Genomic DNA, 14,564 nt, shown 5'->3' with positions numbered 1-14,564 from the left:
CACTTGAAAGTTGTGTGGATACAGTTTTGGAGTGGATGACTTTAGATGTGAACTGAATAAATGTTTCCAGTGTTCCATGCATTCTGAAGCTCTTCTTATCTGGGATGTTGGGCCGCCTATAGCATACTCTTGTAGAGAAGTGGGCCCTATGTAGCTAGGGAAGTTATTCGGTCTCCATTAAACCCTGGGAGAGCCAGAGATGAAGAGCCTGTCTGCCCCATTTCAGTTTGGTGGGTGGGCTGAGCCCGTGAGTCTTGCTGCATGTCTTCTAGATTGATTCATTAGGAGATAATGTTTCCTGGGTTCCTCTGACTTTGGAGACCCTGAGCCTTTTCCTTTCTGTCTCTACAGGCTGACCTTTTGCTGCTCAGGGCCAGAAGTGCCTGCTTTGTCATTGTCTCTCTTCTGTTCTCCAGCTCCTGGGCCAGAGTAGGAGGTCAGGAACTATGTGGTGAATGGACAGATGAATGGATGAAATGAATACTCATGTATCCTCTGTTGCCCTGCTTCCTTCTCTCGGTATCCTCTCAGCTCTGCTCTGTTCCCCTTTTCCTTTCCAGGTTGCTTCAGTGAGGAAAAACACCCGAATAGGCAAGGGCCATAGCGCCTGCTGCAGGAAACATTCCTGGCTCTACACAGTTTGTGATTCCAATTGGGGTGTCCTTTGGTCTACAATATGGGAGGGTTTCTAGGTGTAGGAGAATAGGAATTCAGGAATCTTTGTTACTGAGGAAAAGATGGCATGGACCCGGTCTTTTTACCCTGACTGGGACACCAAGTACCAAGTTACTGTTAAAATTTTTTTATTTGTTTGTTTTGAGACAGGGTTTCCCTGTAGCCCCAGCTGACTTGGAATGTGCTATGTAGACCAGGCTGGCTTTGATCTCACAGAGATATCTACCTGCCTCTGCCCACCAAGTGCTGGGATTAAAGGCCTGTGCCACCATGTCCAGTATTATTGTTAACATTTTTACTATTTCCAACAACCATTGTGTATTACCTTGGATGAATCAGGTACTGGTATGGGGCTACATGTAAGATGTGGATCACAGGTAAGAGGGGAGGTTATTGGGAAGACTCTTAGTTAAGCATCTTGTGGCTGAGTAGAACCTCTCTCTCTCTCTGAGGAAGGAGGAGGTGAGTGGCAGACAGTAAAATGCTACATAACATACTAAACTTTACAAAAATGAAACAAAACATACAAACAATACTTGCAGTTTCTGGTTATTAGATGCCAGTAACATAGCAAAGGCCATTTCTAGTGGCCTGATTTTGTGGTTTTGAAATATCACTGCCTACCAAAAGAAACCAGGCTGTGTGGAGAAATAGCTTGGAAAGTGTACAGGCATAGGGAAGGAAATGTGTAAGAGGGGCCTGATATTTCTATCACCCCAGGCAGAAAGAGCAATATCCAAGACTACTGGGATTATGCATAAAAGACTCAAGTACTGCCTGGAAAAAATAAGACCACCGTTAACATGAAGGGCGTCAGAAATCCACTGTGTTTGTGATACAGCACTCCAGACTGAGTGGCCTCATAGAACACAGTGTTTATTTCATTGTAGATGTGCACAGAGCAGTTAGAGACACTGGAGCTGGCTGGTGCACATGCTGCTGGTGAGACTGAATATGCTTTCTCTGTTTCCTTTAGCTCTCACTGTACATAAGTGCCTTCCTTCTTATCTCTTTACTACCACATTTTTTTTACCTCTTAATTTTTTTTTTGTAGATTTTTCTGGTGATTTTAGTTTCAAAGGACTCCAACCATATGGCTGAAATGTTGCTTAGCATATGGAGGAAGTTGATTTGATTTGAATTAAGAAATGCCAGGGGCTGGGGAGATGGCTTAGTGGTTAAGAACACTGGTTATTCTTGCAGAAGACTCAGGTTTGAATCCCAGCACCCACATGGCAGCTAACAGCTGTCCGTAACTCCAGTTCCAGGGGATCTGACAGCCTCTTCTGTCCTCCGTGGGCATTGCATGACATGGGTGCACTTACCTACATGCAGGCAATACACACATACACATAAAAAAGATAGTAAATAAAATATTAAAAAAAGAGAAATGCCTAGGGACACCAGGCATGGTGGCACATGCCTTTAATCCTAGCACTGGGGAGGCAGAGGCAAGTGGAACTTTGTGAGATCGAGGTCTATATAGGCCTGGTCTACATAGCAAGTTCCAGGCCAGCTTGGGCTATAGGGAGATCTTGTTTCAAAAAGACAAAAAAAAGGGGGGGGGGCTGGAGAAATGGCTCAGTGGTTAGGAGCACTCGCTGCTCTTGTAGAGAACTTGGGTTTGATTCCCAGCACCCACATGTCAGCTAACAACCATCTGTAACTCCAGTTCCAGGGGAATGTGATGCCCTCCTCTGACCTCTGTGAACATTGCATGACATGGGTGCATTTACATCAGGCATTACACCCATACACATAAAAATTAAAAATAATAATTAAAAAATTAAAAAAGACAACAGGTATTTGGTTGTAGCAATGATACAACTGACTGCCAACAAGTACAAGAAGTGATGTGCCACATGGGGAAAAAGAATGTGTTAGAGAAACTTCACCCAGATGTGAGTTAGCGTACTGTCGGCTATGAATTCAGCCACTTTACAGAGTATATGCAATGAAGCATTTAAAGTAATTTAAAAAAATTGCACAAGTGTTCTGATTGTTGACATGTTTACTGGTGTGTGTGTAGCACCTGTGAAGGCCAGAAGAGGGACTAGAGCCAGAGCTGCCATCCTGGGTGCTGGAAGTTGAACCCAGGTCCTCTGGAAGAACAGCAAGTACTCTTAACCCCTGAGTCACCTCTCTAGCCCCCACAATGAGGCATTTTTACAGAGACACACAAAAACAGGTGATATTTTCATACATTCACAGGATCCTAAGCCTGTATTCTTCCTAAGAGCAATGAATGGGTCAGTGTTCACTAACTCAGTGCTTATTTTGACTTTAGGAAACATGATTCCAGTGACTGACAGTCTTCAATTGTGTTTCTCACAATTGTAAGGGTTAGCTAGGCAATTCCTGATGCTCTAATACCAGTGCATTCCTGTGGCACTCCCATGTGACAGCTCTACCAAGGTCATGATGTCTCAGATGGTCTTGCTCTGTAGTGAATGTTTATCTGAGGGAATAGGTAAGGGTGTCTGTTTCCCTGCAAAGGTCTCTCATCCTCCAGACTGGCTGAATTGGGTGGCCTTAGAACAGTGTTCTGAGCAGGTATAAACAAAAGCTGACAGGACTCAATAACTAGTTTTAGAAATTGTATGACTTTGTTTTACCACACTCTGTCCAAAGTCAGTCACAATTGGTCAGGGGATGTAGCTCAGTTGCTAGAGTACTTGTTTAACATGCATGAAGATGGGTTTGATCTCCAACACCATCCAAAACCAGGTATGGTGGTATACACGTATCTGTAATCCCAGAACTTGGAAAGTGAAGGTAGGCGAATCAGAAGTTCAGGATCACCCTTGGCTATGAAGCAAGCTGGAGGCCATCCGGGGTTATATGACACCCTGTCTCAAAAATGTCATAATGTCAGATTAGATTCAATAATAGTGGAGAAATTAATACCTTGATAGGTAGAAGTACAACATATGGCCATGTTTTCTAATCTACCACAGAATTATAAAGAACTCATCAGTAGAAATGCTGTTGTGGGGTTGGGTCAGTGGAAGTTTTTACTACCATTTGTTTAATACTTGTATTAGTTACTTCTCTAACACTGTGACCAAGGGAATTTATAGGAAGAAATTTTATTTGTGCTTATGGTTCCATAAGCACATAAGAGGGATTAGAGTCTGTCAGAGGCATGGTGGCAGAGGTGGCTGGAGTAGAAATCAGAGTGCTCACAATTTTAGGCACGCACAACAAGCAGAGAGTGAATGGGGATCTGGCAGGACTTAGAACTCTCGAAGCCCATTCCCAGTGACTTGCTTCCTTCAGCATGGCCACACCTTCTAAGACCTCTCAAAACAGCACCACCAACTGGGGACAATATGTCCAAGCACTTGGAGCCTGTGGAGGACATTCTCGTTCAAACCACCACAATACTTATTAGTCTCTAGGTTATTAATTTCTTCCTGTGATACTATTGGTATTTTAATATCTTTATAAAAATGTATTCCAGCTAGGTTTTCAAGCTGATAGACTTTTTTTTCCCCTTTGGTGATTTTGAGACAGGGTCTCCCTGTGGCCCCAGCTAGCCTGGAACTCACTATGTAGACCAAGCTGGCCTCAAACTCACAGAGATCCCCTTGCCTCTGCCTCCCAAGTGCTGGGATTAAAGGCATGTGCCACCATGTCCGATGCTGATAGTCCTCCTCCTCCTCCCCCTTCTTCTTCTTCTTCTTCTTCTTCTTCTTCTTCTTCTTTTGGTGTTTTTGAGTCAAGGTCTCCCTTTAGTCCCAGCTGGCCTAGAACTCACTATGTAGACCAGGCTGGCCTTGAACTCACAGAGATCTGCCTGCCTCTGCCTCCAAGTGCTGGGATTAAAGGTACGTGCCACCACACCCGGCTGCTGATAGACTTATTAAAACAGCTTTATAATTTTATATAAGATGTAAATATAATAACTATGCTCACTTAAAATGTTCAATAAATTGTGATAGGTATATGGGTGTAGACATTACCATATTTGTTTTTTATTTTTATTTTATGTGTATGAGTGTTTTGCCTGAATGTATGTAAAGCTACCATGTGTGTGCCATGCCCACCAAGGCTGGAAGAGGGCATCAGATCCCCTGGAACTAGAGTTACAGATGGTTATTAGCTGCCATGTGGGTGCTGGGAACAGAACCTGGGTCCTCTGTAAGTGCAGCCAGTGCTCTTAACCACCGAGCCAGCTCTCCAGGCCCTGCTGTTTTTGTTTTCTTAAGGCAGCACCTTGCTGTGTAGTACTGGCTGGCTTGATGGCTTCAAACTGGCTACAGTTCTCTTCACTCAGCCTTCCTGAGCTCTGGGACTACAGATCTGAGCCGCCATACCCAGCCAACTTTCCATTCTTACATGAGAATTTTTTGAAGAATAGACATTATTTTGATGAAGTCCAGTCTATCAATGTGATTTATAACAATGTATGCTTTGACTATCATACTTAAGAAATTCTTGTTTAACCCAAAGTTATACTTTCTTCTGTATGTAAAGTGTCAGATTTTACAGTTGGGCTTATGATCTCTTTTGAGTTAAATTTTTAAATATTTTTATTATTTCTATTCCATGTATATGGGTGTATTGTCTGCATGTATGTAAGTGCACTTGTGTTGTGCAATGCCCACAGAGGCCAGAAGAGGGCACTGGATCCCCTGGAACTAGATGATTATTAGCCAACATGTGGGTTCTGGGAACTGAACCCAGGTCTTCTGCAAGAGCAGCCAGTGCTTTCAACTGCTGACCCATTCTCTCCAACTCCATAAAATTTTTATAGAATATGAAATATAGTTTGAAGTTCATTTTTTAAAAATGTAACCAGCCAGGACTGGAGAGATGGCTCAGTGGTTAAGAGCACTGGCAGTTCTTGCAGAAGACCCAGGTTCCAAACCCAGAAGCCACATGACAGCTAACAACTGTCTGTAACTCCAGTTCCAGGGGATCCAACAGCCTCTTCTGTTCTCCACGGGCACTGCACGACACAGGTGCACTTACCTACATGCAGGCAATACACACATACACATAAAATAAAAATAATAAAATATTTAAAAAATGTAACCATCCAATTGTTCTAGTATCACTACTTAAAAATACTGACATTTTTCCATTGAATTGCCTTTGAACTTTTGTTAAAAACAATTTGTCCATTTGTCTATTTCTGGATTCTGGATTCTGTACCATTTATCTGTTAGTTTTTCTGACAGTTCACAACTTTTTGCTTTGTTTTTGAGGGAGGGTCTCATTTATCCCAGGCTGGCCTCAAGTTCTCTATGTAGCTGAGGATGACCTTGAACTCAAAGTCCTCTTGCCTCTACCTTCCAAGAGCTGGGATTACAGTTTTGTACCATCATACCTAGTTTATATGGTGCTAGGGGCTTGAACCCAGGGTTTTCTGCATACTAGATGAGCACTATACCAAGTGAGCTATATCCCTAGTCCATCCACAATAATTTGATTAATCAACTTTTATTAATATACCTTAATATCAAGAAGCATTAGTCCTCCAACTGTCCCTTTTCAAAGTTATTTGAGCCCTGTAAGATCTTTGCCTTTCAATGAGAATCCCAGAATCAGCTTGTCACTTTCTAACCCACCCCCCCAAACCAAAAAAAAAAAAAAGCATGTTGGATTTTTATTGGAATTGTGTTCAATCTAAATATTAATTTGGGATGAATAGATGTCTTCCTCCTCTTGCTGCGCAAATGAGGACCTGAATTAGAATCCCCAACATTCACTTGAAATAAACAACAACAACAAAAGAATGCAAGAAAACCATGTAGACGTGTGTGTCTCCCAACAAGAGAATGTAGCACTGGTTATATTGTTGACAAAGGTACTGAACCTGTCTCACTCTGGAATTGCAAAAGACTTGAGAAGTCAGAGGAACAACTCTGAGTGTAATTCACAAAGTCTACACTACAGAAGGCTCTACAGGTCATACAATCCAGAATCTTTCACAGATAAAGTCTAAGAGGCAGAGGGAGAAAATGTAGTTCTAAGTGTCTTAGAGACATATTAAACGCAAAGCAGTCCTACCAAAGTGTACACCCAGGGAAGCACATTTGGGTGCTGGAACCATAGGAAACTCAAGGAACTAATTACACAAAAGTAACAGTAATGAATTGGTTACAATGAAAGACAGCCATTAGCTGTGTCATGGAAGGCACATGGAGGAGTCCTGGGTCCTGACCTGGATTACAGGTACATGCGTGATCACTTTTCATTGATTACCAGAGCCGTATCTTTTTTTCCCCCTGCGGTTTTTGTGTATGGGTTTCATTTTAATCACTAGAAGTTTAAAAGGAAATCGTCAAACTGTTAAGGTGTTATGTTGTTTGGGGGTGGGGCAGGCTTTTTATTTAATATTGATAAAATTTATTATGCACTCAGAATCTCTCCCACGACCGTAGTACTCAGCTAGCTTTTGGGATGATGACCCAGGGATCAGACATCTTAGGGAGAAGCTCTGGAACTGCGCACAGCCTTCCTGCCCACACTAAGGGACTTGCATGAGCCATCGCAGGGGGGTTGGGAGGGTGCCAGGACCTGGGCTGCCGCTGCTCATGGCCCGGGTGGGCAGCTTCTGCTGGGGCGGCCGGAGGGCAGCCTCTTGGCCCTAATAGTCTGGCTGCAGCTTCTTCAGTTTCTGCTCAGTGAAGCCTTGCTGGGGCAGTGTGGCTGGTGTGGCTGTGCAGTGCTTAGCAGGGTTTGGGGTGACCATGGCGGTGGTGTTGGCATTGGTGGCAGAGTTAGTGCTGTTGGGGCAGTCAAGCCGGGAGCAGGCAGTCGCGCAGGCATGGTAGGCCTGAACTGTTCCTCCTGGTTTCTCATCCTTCTTAGGCGAGATTTACAGACTCCAGGGGGGATTTCCGAGTGATGCTGACAAGCCCAGAGGCCCCTGCACCGCGGAGGATCATGAAATCACTGGATATTTCAGATCCTACTACAGTCCCTTTGTCTACAGCCTCCTCAGAGCCTCCAGGATCAGGGCTTCCTTCAGCGACCAGTGGGAGACTCTTGGAACCCAGTGGGAGCTCTCCCAGTGAACCGTTTCTTCGTGGTACTTCTCTGCTGCCAGGACTCTTACTGGCCTGCCTGGGAGATTAAAGGGCAACCCAGCCTGGCAGGGGAGGTGGAGTCAGATCCTATCCTGGAGGGTTGGAGAAACAGGACCTCCTTGAGAATGGCCTTGACTGTATTAGGTAACAGTATATATGGACTTCACTTTCAATTTCCTCTCTTTAGGACCATGTGGCCATAGAATTATGAGGATAAATCATGGAAAGCCAGCTGTAGTGAGGAAGTGGCCCTGGCAGGTGGGCCTGCAGAACAGAAATGAGCACATATGTGGAGGCTCCCTCATCAGCAGCAGATGGGTGCTGACTGCAGTCCACTGCATATATGGGTGAGCATTTGGGACTCTGGGTTTGGGCCCCTGATCTAGCTGTGCCTTGTTCCTATCTCTAAGATTTTTCCTTCTCTTCTGTAAAAAGTGTGAAAGTCCAGGGTTTTTTAGTCACAGGTGATACCTCTATCTGTATTTCTAGCAGGTTACCAGGTGATACTGGTCTGGGGACCACACTTGGAGCAGCGCTGGGCTGTCCAGGGCGGTCAAGGGTGCTGGAGAAGGGGATGTGGTTTGGAAGGAGGGAGGTGGTTGATGATGAAGCAAGGCTGAGAATCACTTGGAATATATGAAAGGGGAATCTAGACCCTCCAAGATCTCTATGAGGGTCATGTGCTCTCCTCACAGCCACGAGTAATACATAGTGATGCTGGGAGAGAATGCATTGAATTCTTCATCTGAAAATGTAACCACAATCCCAATCCAAGATATTGTTTTCCTTCTAATTTCAATGTTCAAACTATGAGGGATGACATCGCTTTTGTTCTGCTGGCTTTCCCTGTGAATTATTCCTCATTCATCCAGCTGTGTGTCTTCCTGGAAAGCCCTTCAATTTGGAAAATGGGACATCATGCTGGGTGACTGGTTGGGGCCAACAGAGAGAAGATGGTGAGCTCCTTGGGCAGGATGCAGACTTGGTTCAGCCTGATGGTCTGGGGTTGTTCTGCAAGCTACAGGGAAGGGCAAGTTTCTATGAAGGTTAACAAGGGAGAATGGTGGAGAATATACTGACAGTGAGTATTTGACAACCGTGTTAGAAATTTTAATTTTTGCATCAGGACCTGGGTGCTTGGGTGGCAATTGTGATGGTTTCTGTCCACGGTGGATTTCAGCTCAGGTGCTACTGGTCAATTTGAGCTTATTTTCTCCCAAAGTGTTGAACTTCCGCCCCCCCCCCCCCCCCCCCGCCCCAGGATGCAGGCTGAGCCAGAGGAACCCTGTTAAGGTATAGAGCCTTCCACCCTTAGAATGAGGGTGGAGTTGCTACCTTTGTTTGAAAGTCTGTGATCCTATTGCAGAAGGTAAAGCTGCTTTACCTTCTGCACAGGCCCCCTGTCCCTATTACCATTAAAGCTTAGAGTGACAGATACTTGGTTGGTATTTCTCCAACTGGTAAGGCTTTGCTTCTCCCTCTCTTAAAGTGACAGGTACCATCATGCTTGTCTTCCTTTAAGGAATCAACTGTGTATTCATACATCCAGTGGCATCCAGAGGGGGCTCTGGTGGCTCTTGTCTTGTCTTTCTGGTGTAGATCCACTTGTTCCTAAATTCTTTCTTTAGCTCTAGCACTTAATTCAACTCATCTTCAAGAAGTTCAGCAAAGCATTCTTCTGCCAAAGAATTGTAATCATATGTTCCAGAAAGAGTTGAAAACATCTGAAAACCTAGTGCTAAAAGGGATGATTTGCAGTCAGCATCAATCAGGACAAAGTCTTTGCTGGGTCAGTTCATGGGCCCCATACAGCCTGTGTATTTTGGTTGTTCCTTCAAAGGCTTCTTGAAGAGCTTGAGTTACCTGCCACAACTTGAATTCACCTCTTGGTTGAGATTTGTGGGGTGAACCTTTATGTCTCCCATGAGCTGGCCCGGCCTGATCCTTCTAAAGATGTTGGCCTTTGCTGCCTAGGAACTCTGCTAAGGTATTTAGAGTTGGGGGTGGTAATGCTAATAATGTTTTGCAATGAATTTTATGTGGCATTCGACCATGCCAATGGAAATGTTAACCTGCATTAGATATTATATAGCTAGGGAGGTGAAATCCAAAGTGATAAATTGAAACTCCTTCTGTAAGTACCTCTAGGACCCCCAGGCCTATGTTCTTCCCTTTGGATCAAGCTGCACTCTTAAGAACAGGGCTTTGGGCTAAGTGTCAGTAGATGCAGATTTGGATTCCTTAGAAAGAGGAGAATAGCTTTGGAGTGATAGGGCATGGCATGCACAAGGGATCTGAAGTCTGAGGGTACTTTCTTCTATGTTGGAGAAATATTTTATTCAGTTGAAGCAGTCAGATGTGGTCATACGAGTGGTTAGAGTTGGAATATGTGCAGCCTTGAGTGCTATAGAGTGGATCAGTTAGGACTGGGAGGTAAAGCTGGGTGTATGGTCACATTTACCATTGAAATAAGTGATATATGATGCCTGGACTGAAGTGTTCAGACTTGTTCCATCATTTACTGTCAGGACTCGGGTTTGCTTTGCTCAGCGGGGGACCTACTGGATTTGGGGCAGAGAGACTTGATCGGCGACAGAGTCTTGGACCCTGGGATTTGTGTCTTTTCAACAAGCCATTTATTTAAAAGTTCAGATGGTTTTTATACATCCCAAGGAATTAGCAGTCACATGGGATATGGCAGTCACATACAAAAATTTAGGGTACAAAGAAACAGGACATTTAGTCTGTTAGTTGGTGCCAGAAGGATGCTTAAGCTTTTACTCAAAGTTATCAATGCCCATCCAGTAATTTATTGGCCACAATGTTTTCTTAATTAGAGTTAAAAGCATGGTAAACGTTTAGCTTTTAGCTCAAGAGTAAACCTTTAACCTAGCCTAATCTCTTAGCTAAGGATAGCTGAGTTATTTGTTCAGGACAAGGAGATGAGCTAAGGGTTGTTGACCAAGATGCTTTCCTACAGAGCAAGGGGCCTGCACTTATGACCAGGCCGCTGTCTTCTGCCAAGCTCACAGTATTCTGTAAGACAGGGATTATCAGAGCTACTGTTTTCAGCACCCCTCCCTTTAACAGAGAATGCAGCCTGGACTTAAAGTTTTAGGCTCATCTCACCCTAGGGCCTGGCATCCTGATTTCCTACAATCTACAAGTCTCAAGTACTGAGTCCTGAGCAGCGCCTGTGGCAGTGACATTGTGAAAAAGAGGTATGTTTGAGGTACTTGGTTGTGGGGCCTTGCAATTAGGTTGGGGCAAGGCCATGCAGAGCTGTGCTGGAAGCAGAGGTTTGACATGTCTCAAGCTCTTGAAGGTAGTGCAGCTGATTAATGCAGGGGGCTTCTCAATGAGTTTAGAGCAGGGAGAAATTTTAGGGTAGAGGTAAGGATACCAGTACCCGTGCAATGATGAGCCTCAAGATATGTAATGTTTTTAGAGAACCAGGACTAACCAGTCTAAATAGACACTGGCCTGATGCTAGAGTGGGCTCTGTGGGTTGCTTACTCCCCCAGAGGTGCCACACTTGTGGGGGTGCCACATTTGCAGGGTCATGGCAGATTTAGGGAAGTTCATTGGAAAGGGCTTGACATCAGTAGAGACACGCAAGGTAAATTTCAATATATTACGGCTATACTGGACGCTATTGGCTTTGTGTCTCCTGTCTATGTATCTGAGTGCCAGAGAAATATCATTGTTCAGAGGATGTCAAAGTTTTCACATGAGCTTTTCATCTGTTAAATCTCATATTCATAAAACCTTACGCTTGGATGAGCCTTTGGGTGCTTGAGAAAATCTTCCCAGAACCTTGCAGTGCAGCTCATGTGGATCCTCTTCCACCCCTACGGTTGCTTTCTTTTTCTTTCTCCAGTGAGATTCTGGGAGCCCTCTTGTCTGTGAATATAAGAACATGTGGACCCAGGTGGGGATTGTGAGCTGGGGTGTCAATTGTGGTCAAGTTCCTGTTCCTGCAGTTTACACAGACATCTCTGAATACAAGGAGTGAGTCAAACATATTTTAAGCCAGACTTCCTGTAAGGATTCCATGGAAATCTGGGTCCTATACCTGTCTCTGGTGTTGTACCTAGGCATCTTGGGAACCCTGTGACCTTCCCAGCCCAATGCCTTCCTCCTGCTTTTGAGTTTCCCTTCAGGCCTCTTCTCCAATTTCTCTTTCCTTCTTTACACCCTTTCTTCAAATTCCAGTTGGGATCCACTGCCTTTGTGAAAGCCATGGTGAAGTGTGGCTGGAGACTGGGGTCTGCCTAGTGTCCTGCCTGGTATTCTGGTCATTTGTCTCAGACACACCTATACCTGATTGCTCTCTACCTGTGTGAAGGAGGTTGAGCTGACTTCAAATAGATGGCCAGCTGGCCTGCTTGGTGGAACAGGAGGGCTCATGGACATTTTGGAGAACTTCTATCAAGAAAGAGACATCATTACTGGTGGAATATCACTACTAGACTGGCTCTGTTCACATTAGCCAGTGCCAGCCCAATAAATGCTTAGAGAGGAAGGGAGGGAGAGAGGGAGGAAGAAAGAGAGGGAGGGAGGGAGAGAGAGAAGGAGGGAGGGAGGGAGAGAGAAAAGGAGGGAGGGAGGGAGAGAGAGAAAGACATGTTATTAACATGAATAGAAACTCAGTCAGGTCTGTACCTAAAGAGAGCCCGGCAAAAAAAAAAAAAAAAAAAAAAGAAAAAAAGAGAAAAGGAGGGAGGGAGGGAGAGAGAGGGAGGGAGGGAGGGAAAGAGGGAGGGAGGGAGAGTACCCTAGTGATCATATTCAGGAACACCCCAAGTTGTGTTAAGGCAGTTTTGGAGTAGGGAAATTTCAGATGTGAACTGAATAAATGTTTTGAGAAACCCATGTATCCTGAAGTTCTGTTTATCTGTGATGTCTGACTGCCTATAACACTCTTTAGAGAACTGGACCCCTATTTAACTAGGGAAGTTACTTGCAGTTCCTTATTAAAGCACACAAGAGGTGAGGTTGGCTCAGACCTGAGTCCCACTGGTAGTTTGCTAAGTGGGTCCTGTTTCCCATGTGCCTGGTATAGTTATCAGCATCTATGCAGGGACTCTAGCTAAGTTTAACAGCATTTACAGCTAGGAGTAGACAGGAACTGGTAGCAAGAATGAAGCAGGTACATGAGAAACAGTCCTCCTCCACTGCTTCTCCTTGCTTCTCTTCCCACTTTGCTTCCAAAAACCTGTGTTCCCACAGGAAGGAAGATAAGAGAGACTCACTACATTATATACAATTTCTTCCATCTCATATGGTGTCTGGTGTTCTGACTGCTTGTTGACTTGCTGATCAGTCCCCTTCCAGTCTTGTGCCCTTTGTCTTTCCAGGGACCCATGTTTTACCCTGTGATGTCCATTGGCTTCATGGGACAGTCTGTGTCAGTTCCACCTATTGCCCAAGTAAGGATAGGTCTGAGAGAGCTTACATCAAACACATCTTTTAATGAACACATCAACAACTGCTTTAAAAAAAAAAACACAAAAACACAGGGGCTGGAGAGATGGCTCAGCGGTTAAGAACATTGGTTGTTCTTGAAGAAGACCCGGGTTTGAATCCTAACCCTAACCCTAACCCCTAACCCTAACATGGCAGCTAACAACTGTCTATAACTGCAGTTCCAGGGGATCTGACAGCCTTTTCTGTCCTCCATGGGCATTGCATGACATGGGTGCACTTACCTACATGTAGGCAATACACGCATATGCATAAAATAAAAATAATAAATAAAAAATTAAGAACAAACAAAAAACCATTGGGGGGCTGGAAAGATGGCTCAGCGGTTAAGAGCACTGACTACTCTTATAGAGGACCCGGGTTCAATTCCCAGCACCCACATGGCGGCTACAAACCGTCCTTAACTCCAGTTCCAGGGAAATCTGAAGCCCTCTTCTGACCTCCATGGCATTGCATGACATGGGTGTCCTGACATACATACAGGTAATACACATAAAATAAAAATAATAAATAAAATATTTTAAAAAATGGACATTGAGCTGGGTGAGGTAGTGTTTGTCTGTAATCTGGTCACTGAGAAGGTAAGAGTCAGAAGGATCAGCAGTTAAGGTCATCTTCAGCTACATAGGAAGTTTGAGGCCAACTGGGCTACATTAGATCGTTTCAAAACAATAGCAACAAACCCCCCCCCACTCCACCCCCCGAAAAAAACCCACTGGTTATTCATGGACTAAGCAGATAAATTTAGCTTCATTTTACCTCAACAGGTTGTTCTCTGTCGGCAGGTTTGATAGAATGTGTGAATTGCAGAAGAGCCACAAGCCTCATTAGGAAAAGCCATAAATCCTTTAAAAAGTCTAACTGGCTCTAAATTGGCAGCCTGGCCTTGCTCAGGCCTTATCAACTGGTCATTCTTGGGACTGAGAGACTGTTTGTGAAGCCCACCTGTCTCCTTTAGTGCCATAGATAACTCACCTGCCTGTCCCGCGCTATCTTCTCGCCAGCAAGAACGACGCGGCACACTCAGGATCCTTCTGCAGAAAAGCTTTAATGCATCTTGAGAGGGAGAGCATAAGCTTACAGGGCGAAGACCCCGAATGTCGGAAACCCAGCCCTTATATAGGTTAGTAAGCCCGTCTTGGACGTGGCAACTCTTGATTGGTCGCAAACTCATCAGCCCATATCACGCCACGAGGTAGGCAGAGACTGGAAGGTGGAAAATTACTTCAGGCATGCGTACTGACTTATTTACTGCTCAGCATGAACCGGATGTGAGCGCCATCTTGTAATGGCATCTGCAGGGACGGCAGGCAGCTCCCCACATTTATCAGCTCTGAGAGATTTCTGACAGAGGCTTTAGGG

General features: G+C 44.6%; 1 pseudogene; it reads left to right on the top strand.

Moving 5' to 3' along the window:
* The first annotated feature begins 7,533 nt into the window (after window positions 1-7,533).
* LOC103732331 lies at window positions 7,534-11,832 on the top strand (annotated as a pseudogene).
* Window positions 11,833-14,564: the final 2,732 nt, after the last annotated feature.

The sequence above is a fragment of the Nannospalax galili genome, unplaced genomic scaffold (genome assembly GCF_000622305.1).
Source record: "Nannospalax galili isolate Female #2095 unplaced genomic scaffold, S.galili_v1.0 scaffold1050, whole genome shotgun sequence".
NCBI classification, from domain to species: domain Eukaryota; kingdom Metazoa; phylum Chordata; class Mammalia; order Rodentia; family Spalacidae; genus Nannospalax; species Nannospalax galili.
The sequence above is the reverse complement of the archived record's forward strand: the minus strand, read 5'-3'. Positions and strand labels throughout refer to the sequence as shown.